This window comes from Piliocolobus tephrosceles, chromosome 7 (genome assembly GCF_002776525.5).
Source record: "Piliocolobus tephrosceles isolate RC106 chromosome 7, ASM277652v3, whole genome shotgun sequence".
NCBI classification, from domain to species: domain Eukaryota; kingdom Metazoa; phylum Chordata; class Mammalia; order Primates; family Cercopithecidae; genus Piliocolobus; species Piliocolobus tephrosceles.
Window position 1 is genome coordinate 16,074,918 of NC_045440.1, and position 9,196 is coordinate 16,084,113.

At 37.8% G+C, this 9,196-nt stretch overlaps 1 protein-coding gene across 2 annotated transcripts in view; it reads right to left on the minus strand.

The window, feature by feature from the left end:
• Nucleotides 1-9,196, minus strand: part of FGL1 (fibrinogen like 1) — a 30,390-nt gene extending 21,194 nt beyond the window's left edge. The window contains exons 1-2 of one of the 2 annotated variants that reach the window (XM_023216848.1): nucleotides 9,104-9,196; nucleotides 5,574-5,700 (exon numbers count right to left, since the gene is read on the minus strand). The gene's annotated coding sequence lies outside the window, so the exon portion shown is untranslated. The remainder of the gene's footprint in view (nucleotides 1-5,573; nucleotides 5,701-9,103) is intronic. The other variant, XM_023216847.2, reaches the window with a different exon arrangement.

Here is a 9,196-nt window from a genome sequence, read left to right on the forward strand (position 1 = left end):
AAGGGAGGGGAGGGGAGGGGAGGGGAGGGGAGGGGAGAGGAGGGGAGAGGAGAGAAAAGAAGAGAAGTAGGGGAATTGGCAAAGCAGCAGCAGACAGGAGCACCATGAGAAGTGAGAGAAGTCACTTTGTAGCACTCCAGGGGATTCTGGGTTGGAGGCACTGCTAGCTTGGAAGTGAAGGTAGAGGCAAATGGGCTGACAGTCAGATCCTCACCTAAGCCCTGAGCAGCCAGGTGAATGCTGCTTCTCGTACTCTTTCAGAATATGGAAGATTTACTTTCTATTAAGACTGCCCAGAGGTGCTCCAGGTGGCATGACAGTAGAAGCACTGAAGGGGAGGGGAGAGGCACTGTTGAAAAAGGGTGAGGCTTTCCCAGGCTACTTCTCTTGCAGTCAGGCAACCGGCTCTACACTCTTCCTACCACTTTCCAGGCCAGAGAACATGGGATTCCTCACTGGAGGAACTGCAGAGCTTCACAGAAAAGATCTTCAGAGACTGATATTGGGGAATTGCCATCAAAGGAGACGTTTCCTTCACTGATCACTCTCCAAAGAAGCCCACCAGTTGGCAAGCCTCCTTCATGCACCTGGGAGAGGTATAAAAGGTATAGGCACACTATTTTGCTTGTTTCTTTCAATGTAAGTTTTCTTTCTGAAGAGAGGCATATTTTACATTTCATTCTCTGTCCACATCCAATGGTCTGAAGAGAAACACCACATTTCTGTATTACAACACTGGTCAGAAATTCATATGATAGCAATTAGTCATGACTTAACCCTCTCACCCAACATTGTGAACAAAATAACTAAGATGGGCTGGGTGTGGTGGCTCACGCCTATAATCCCAGCACTTCAACAGGCCAAGGTGGGTGGATCACGAGGTCAGGAGTTTGACACCAGCCTGGCCAACATGGTGAAATCCCGTTTCTACTAAAAATACAAAAAAAAAGCTAGGTGTGTAATCCCAGCTACTTGGGAGGCTGAGGCAGGAGACTTGCTTGAACCCAAGAGGTAGAGGTTGCAGTGAGCCGAGATCCCGCCACTGCACTCCAGCCTAGGTGACAGTGAAAGATTCCGTCTCAAAAAAAAAAAAAAAAGTATCTCTAGACCCATTTTTCTAGTAAAGTTATCCTTTTAACCATATGATATAATTTGTAGCAACAATTTAAAAGAACTCTGGCATTTCACTCTTTATTTTATTTTAGTAAATATTTTTTCTTTAAAATTCAATCATACATTGAGTATGTACCTACCTTAGGCCCAGTGATAGAAATAGTAGATATTTTTATATGTAACTTATTAAATATACGTGATACATTAAAATATTTGCTTATATTAAAAATAGAGAAAACTAACTTTGTGACATTTAAAACGTTCACCAATGTGAAAAAGAGACACCCTCTGTGTATTTTTATAAAAGATAAAATGGGGTGAGAATAGGATTGCAAAGGAACAGAAGTAGTGAACAAATTAGAAGAAAAGATGATTAGGTTTACTATCAATTAATATTTGCTAATTAATATAATAAGCTTAGAATTATTTAAGGAACACTTTTCTAGGTCACCTTTATTATTGTCATGAAAGATAAAATCATTTTCTTTAAGATAAAGACATTGACTGCACTAAAGACTCATTATTTGTAATGCAATAGTGTCCTAAATCTCGTGTTCGCTGATGTCAAGATTATGCCTACAAATTAAGAAAATTTCAAGTTGAAATAAATATTCTAAACCAAAGACATTTGATGTTAGGAGCAAACACATTTTCATTCTGATCCTGGGGGTAGTTTCATGTTTTCTTTTGTTTTTCTTTTTTTGTCTGAGAGTTCTTGGGAACGCTCCTTATTCATTGGGGATGAATTTTTTCAATGTCAGCATTGAATACAACAAAGGATTGTATCAGTTATAAATCAACAGTCAATAATTTTACTAAGAAGTAAAAACCATCCATTTAAACTGATTTGCAGTAGGAAAATATATTTGTAAAGAAGGCTTAGAAAAAAATAACAATTGGCTGGGCGCGGTGGCTCAAGCCTGTAATCCCAGCACTTTGGGAGGCCGAGACGGGCGGATCACGAGGTCAGGAGATCGAGACCATCCTGGCTAACACGGTGAAACCCCGTCTCTACTAAAAATTACAAAAAATTAGCCGGGCGAGGTGGCGGGCGCCTGTAGTCCCGGCTACTTGTGAGGCTGAGGCAGGGGAATGGTGTAAACCCGGGAGGCGGAGCTTGCAGTGAGCTGAAATCCGGCCACAGCACCGCAGCCTGGGCGACAGAGCAAGACCCCGTCTCAAAAATAAATAAATAAATAAATAAATAAATAAATAAATAAATAAATAAACAAACTAGAATGAGATTATTTCAAGCATATATTTTCTACCTATTCTTAGCTAAAGTTTTAAAAATTGAATGGATTCTAGTCCTCTAATCCCTGTCACCAGAAAATGACTGACCTACAGCATGCTTTAGTATCTTTTGTTCACAATAAGAGAATAATATTTTAATAATGACACAGAGTAATTGCTAAACGGGCTTGTTGGGACAATTACTCTATTTCCACAAAGATGCCAAGCAGCCTGCATGGTCTGGGGCATTATATAAAGATGAGCTAGCCATTCAAGTAGAATGTAGCTCTGCAAGACTGCAGTCTTACTTACTAGCCCTTCAAGTAGATTGTAGCTCTGCACGGCTGCAGTAGTACTTACACTGAAGGATCCATCAAGGGGCCAAGGGCTATTTCCCTAAGTCTAACATGTGGATTGGAAAAATAAGAAATATTCATCTGAAACCATATTGTGTTTGTGTTTGGACGTCACTAAACATTCTGCCAAACTTTGGCTGGGTGTGGTGGCTCATGCCTGTAATCTCAGAACTTCGGGGGAACGAAGTGGGAGGATCCCCAGAGGTCAGGAGTTCAAGACCAGCCTGGCCAACACGACAAAACTCTATCGCTCCTAAAAATACAAAAATTAGCCCAGTGTAGTGGTGCATGCCTGTAATACCAGCTACTCGGGAGGTTGAAGCATGAGAATCACTTGAACCTGGGAGGCAGAGGTTGCAGTGAGCTGAGATTGTGTCACTGCATTCCAGCCTGGGTGACAGAGCGAGACGCCATCTCAAACAACAGCAACAACAACAACAACATCCCAAAACACTGCCAAATATTAACTGGCCATTTTATTTTATTTCATTAGCCTCATAGTGAAAATAAGAAAATAAGCACAGGGATGCTTACGATTTCCCCAGGACCATTCAACCTCTGGGCGTATCCTCTGGGAATATCTCCCAGATCTCCTGAACCTCTTTCCTTATTGCCTGGTTAATCCTTTCTTACTGTATTAGGTTGAACTATAAGAAATGGCAGATGTTTGAACATTTCTGACTTAGAAAAATGGCAAGTTCATTGTTTCAAATTAATGCATATTGGTGAGCTAGGAAAAACACACCTGAAATCATTATAACTATTTATACTACGATGAATGCCAAAACAAAATAGGTTCAAAATACACTGTTTGTGGCTTACTTGATGAGAGAGAGAACAAACTGGCAACAACCTGTTTTTATATCAGTGCTGCCTGCCATGTTAATACATTAATGTGTGCCATTTAAACTATATTTACAAAATTTCTAACACATCATCAACACATGGAATCTCATGGTTTTGCCATCAGCTAATCTTCATGATGCCTGTAGAAGAGAAATTATGTCTACTTTTTACTAAACGAAGCTAAAATAGTGAAGTAAAGTAACTTTCCTAAGAAAAGACTCTATGTTCAAAATTTATACAACATCAAATCACTTTTTACCACCTCTATTGCTACTATCTGGCCCAAGCTACCATTGGAAGATTCGATTTTTGCAAACCAGAACTTTTTTTTTTTTTTTTTTTTTTAAGATAGAGTCTCGCTCGATAGCCTAGGCTGGAGTACAGTGGCATGATCTCGGCTTATTGCAAGCTCTGCCTCCTGCGTTCACACCATTCTCCTGCCTCAGCCTCCTGAGTAGCTAGGACTACAGGTCCAGCCACCACGCCCGGCTAATTTTTGTTGTATTTTTAGAAGAGGCGGGGTTTCACCGTGTTGGCCACAGTGGTCTCGATCTCCTGACCTTGTGATCCGCCTGCCTTGGCCTCCCAGAACATTTTTTTAGAATTACAATGAGACAGTATTCTATACTGAGCCTTTCCTGGGCAAACCGGGATATTTGGTCATCCAACAGCAAGGGTTTACATAATGTGTGAGCATTCATCTCCCCAACACACCTCCTTTCCCATCATTTTTGCCTGCTTTGGCCACATACGCCTCTTTGGCATTTTTGAAACACCCTGAAATACACAGACTTCTCAGGGCAATTGCGCTTACTGTTCTCTCTACCTGGAATGCACTTCTGAAAATCTCTGTGGTTTGCTCCATGACATCCTTCAGGTCTTTGCTCAGGTATTCCCTTCCCAGAGATACCTTCCCTGACTACCAAGTATAAAATAACAACTGTCTCCCACTGTCTTAGTCCATTCTCATGTTATCAATTTACCCAGTAAAGAATTACCTGAGACTGGGTAATTTATAAAGGAAAGAGGTTTAATTGACTCAGTTTGCCATGACTGGGGAGGCCCCAGGAAAGTTAGAATCATGGTGGAAGGGGAAGAAACATGTCCTTCTTCACATGATGGCAGGAAGGAGAAGTGCCGAGCAAAAGGGGGAAAAGCCCCTTATAAGACCATCAGATCTCAGGAGAACTCACTATCACGAAAACAGCAGCATGGGGGTAGCTGCCCCCATGATTCAGTTACCTTCCACCGGGTCCATCCCACAACATGTGGGATTATGAGAACTACAATTCAAGATGAGATTTTGGTGGAGACACAGGCAAACAACATCACCCATACACTCCATATCTTTATTACAATGGGTTAAGTTTTTCCTTAGCACTTATCGCCAAATATCCTGAAATATTATATGTGTTTATTGTCTACCCACTCCAACCACCATCTACAATGTAAGTGCCAAGTGGCGAGGGGCTACATCTATTATATACACTGCCCTAATGCTGGGTGGATAGTTAGGTACTGTACTAGTTTCTTGAGGCTGCCATAACAAACTACCATAAACTGAGTGGCCTAAAGCAGGAGGAGGTTATTATCTCACAGTTCTGGAGGATACAAGTCCAAAATCAAGAAGAGCAGGGCTACGCTTCCTTCAAAGTCTATAGGAGAAAATCCTTTCTGGCCTCTTCTAGCATTTGGTAGTTGCCAGCAATTCTTGACATCCTTTGACTTGTGGCAGTATCATTCCATTCTCCGATACCATCTTCACGTGACTGTCTTTCCTTTGTGTGTCTCTGCGTCTAAATTTCCCTCTTCATATAAGGACATCAGTCATTGGATTAGGATCTGCCCTAATCCAGTGTGACCTCATCTTAACTCAGTTACATCTACAAAGACCCTATTTGCAAGTGAGATCACATTCACAGGTAATAAAGTTAGGAATGAACATATGTTTGGGGGGCACAACTGAACCTAGCACAGGTACTCAACAAAATATCTATTGAATAGATGAGAAGAAAACTTGTAAACCTAAATCAGGATTGTAGAACTTCCCAGGATCTGTTATTATAATTTCACAGTTGCTTATTGGAGATCAAATTATTTTGTGTCTGTTGAATTTATAAGATGTCTTTATCAGATTCCCTCCATCTTCACCCTTCCAACAATAACAAAAATAACTAAGAACTCTTAATGAACTACGCTTTTCATAAAGTTTTTTGTGATTTGCAAATATGTCATGTTGATATGTGATAGCTTATTTTGGTTTGAAGAAAGATATTTGGATTTATAAAATCCCAAAAGAAAATATATAACTGAAAATATAATACTTAAGATATTTAAAGTTGGCTGTCTCAGTGGGCCAAGGTCATTACCATAGCTATCTCATAATAAGGTTTTAGTTTGACTCATGTTTTCAGTTGGCAATAAATATATTTTTTGAGCAAAATTATAATAGCTATGTTGCTTTTTAAATTTGTACCATAGTGTTTTTAACTATGTAATTTTAAAATTTATCACAAAACTCAAGTAACAAAAAGGAAAATAATAGATGCCCTTACGCAAATGGAGATTTCTTAAACATAATCAATCAACTGCATAGTCACAGACATAAAATCAGAAAGTATTTTTCATGTTACAGAAAATAAGAAACAAAAACATTTTATTATAAGGAAGCAAAAAAAAAATAAAGATGGGAAACAAAATATTTTTTAAAAACATATAAAGAGATTTTAGAAATAGCCTCATTCCCCAAGGCTAGAACATGCAGACAAAGCGTAATTAAAGGAAGTGACATCATTCAGTCAAATATCATCAACACTAGAGGAAACGAGGCTCAAAGAGGGAAGATTGTTTGCCTAAAGAAATAACAGAGACTTTCACTAACTATATTTACACTAGTCTGGGAAATCAGTGTAACGATATGACATAAACACTATTTATTTGTGACTCCAACTCAAATTGTTCTTCTGACTGAAAACAGCCAATGTATTTAATGGATTACTGATTAGGGTATTTCCTTGATAAATGAAACTGCTAAGGATCGGTAGTAAAAATGATGTCCTCTTTTTTATTATGTGATAGGAAATAAATCTTCATTATTTTAATCCACTCCCAGTTCATATTCAGCAGTCAAAAATGAAAAGTCATGAAATGTCTGTATCTTTTAGACTTTGCTTTAATGCTATTTGTTGAAAAATTTTTTTATTTGGTTCGAGTTTTCTTATGCATTTGTGGGATCAAGTACTTTATTTCAGAAGTGAATAAATTAGCTTAAAAAGTTAGAGCTTAGCCAGGTGTGATGGCTCATGTCTGTAATCCCAGCACTTCGGGAGGCCGAGGCGGGCAGATCACTTGGTTCAGGAGTTCGAGACCAGCATGGCCAACATAGTGAAACCCAGTCTCTACTAAAAATATAAAGAAATTAGCCGAGTGTGGTGGCACACACCTTTAATCCCAGCTATTCTGTTGGCTGAGGCATGAGAATCGCTTGAACCTGGGAGGCAGAGGTTGCAGTGAGCCAAGATCACATCACTGCACTCCAGCCTAGGTGACAGAGTGAGACTCTGTCTCAAAAAACAAACAAATGACAACAACAAAAAACACTTAGAGCTTAAAAAAAATTATTTTATTCCAGTGTTTGATTCTGGCTGTTGCATAAATGAAAGTATGTTTTGAAAATGCTCTGGGTAGCCAGGCACGGTAGCTCACGCCTGTAATCCCAGCACTTTGGGAGGCCGAGGCGGGCGGATCACGAGGTCAGGAGATCCAAACCATCCTGGTGAACATGGTGAAACCCTGACTCTACTAAAAATACAAAAAAAATTAGCTGGGCACGGTGGCAGTCACCTGTAGTCCCAGCTACTCAGGAGGCTGAGGCAGGAGAATGGCGTGAACCCAGGAGGCGAAGCTTGCAGTGAGCCAAGATCATGCCACTGCACTCCAGCTTGGGCAACAAAGCAAGACTCCGTCTCAAAAAATAAACAAACAAATAAATAAATAAGAGAAAATGCTCTGGGTGATGCACGTATATGTCATATAATTTTACCTATGCACACTGTATATATAAATGTGTATGTATGTACATAAAATTATTACAATAATTATGTATATATTATGGATTATATTATATATAATTATATAAAGTATGTAAATATTGCTTAGCATTAGATTTAGTACAAAATAAAGGGCTAATGAAATTTTTTTGACAGGCCTCTGTTTCTTGATATCCAGAAATGTTCATCTCATTGCCATTAAGATAATCCAATAATCAAATCAAAAGGCACCCCCTAGTCTGGCAGCAGATAAACAATAAAGCATTTCAAAATGTAATTATATATATTTAGAAAGTCATTATATTAGTTTGATTAGCTTTAGAATAATTCCTGAGAGTATCTTAAGTTCTCTAAAATTTCCCATTTTCCTCATTTGTAATTCTAGCCAACATTCTCTGTAATATTGAAGAAATGCTAGGTATTAAGAAACTTGCTTCAAAACTCTGGTCTTCATCATTCATGATAGTAAACCACTATTTATTCTGCACATCTGGCTTATGATAAAGTTGTATCAAATTACTCTGTTCATTTATTGCACAATTAGTTGTATTTCTTTTATAATATTTTTGCATTAGGCAGTTTTGAAACTTTTAATTATTATAAAATTAAAATTGTTCTCAAATGGCTGTTCTTTAGTGGACTATATTATTTGACATAAATTATTTTAATGCTATAAATTCTAATTCCTTCCCCACTACATTTTAAAAAATATTTAATTACACTGCATTAAATTTAAAGATGAAGACATTTAATTAATTACACTGCATTAAATTTAAAGATGAGGACATTAAATTTGTAAACGAAAAGTTCTACAGATAATATGTAATTTTTAAAAACAATTACAAAACTGAAGTACATTAGTAGAATGTAAACATTTCAAAATTGGTATGTTTTAAACGAGCCATTATAAAAGGACACATAAGAGAAACAATAAGGAAGGAAAAAGTTATTGAAGGAAGTATGTTTAATAAGTTAGCATTCCCAAATGGACTATAACCTAAGTCAGTGAGTTAAAAATTTACCCATAAACACAAGCTTAGAGACTCCTTTTAAGCTATTTCCTTCCAAATTTTTTCCTCTTTCTGAAAATGGAATATAACTGTGCTTTTGCATTTTTCTTAAGAATCCATACTCACTGAAAGCCTTACGAAGCTAAATATATTTGATCCCCCAAGAAATGCAATAAAGAAAAATGTTTCCGAAGTTTTTACTTCTGAAGTGAAAATTGTTATATGGTCCATTTTATTTTTAATTTTTTATACTGAAACTGCAAACCTATCATTTACATCAAACTCCCATCCAATTCATTCAAAATGTAAAGGAAATAGGAGAGATACATAATTCTAAATCTCTTCTCCAAGTTGTAGAAGTAGACTTCTTGCTAGTCAACCTGACTTCTTGCAAAAGCTAGTGGTTGTTACTTGAGTTTTGGTTACTATCATACCTGTGAAATAAATTAGCATTATTACAAGCATGTCAAAAATGCAGAGACATTAAATAACTTGCCTAAAGTCAGAAATGAGTACAGAGACCCAGCTCAGCCTCCGTCCAGACACTCTGCTTCCCAGGATCCTCTGACTGCATTCAGAATTTGTAATT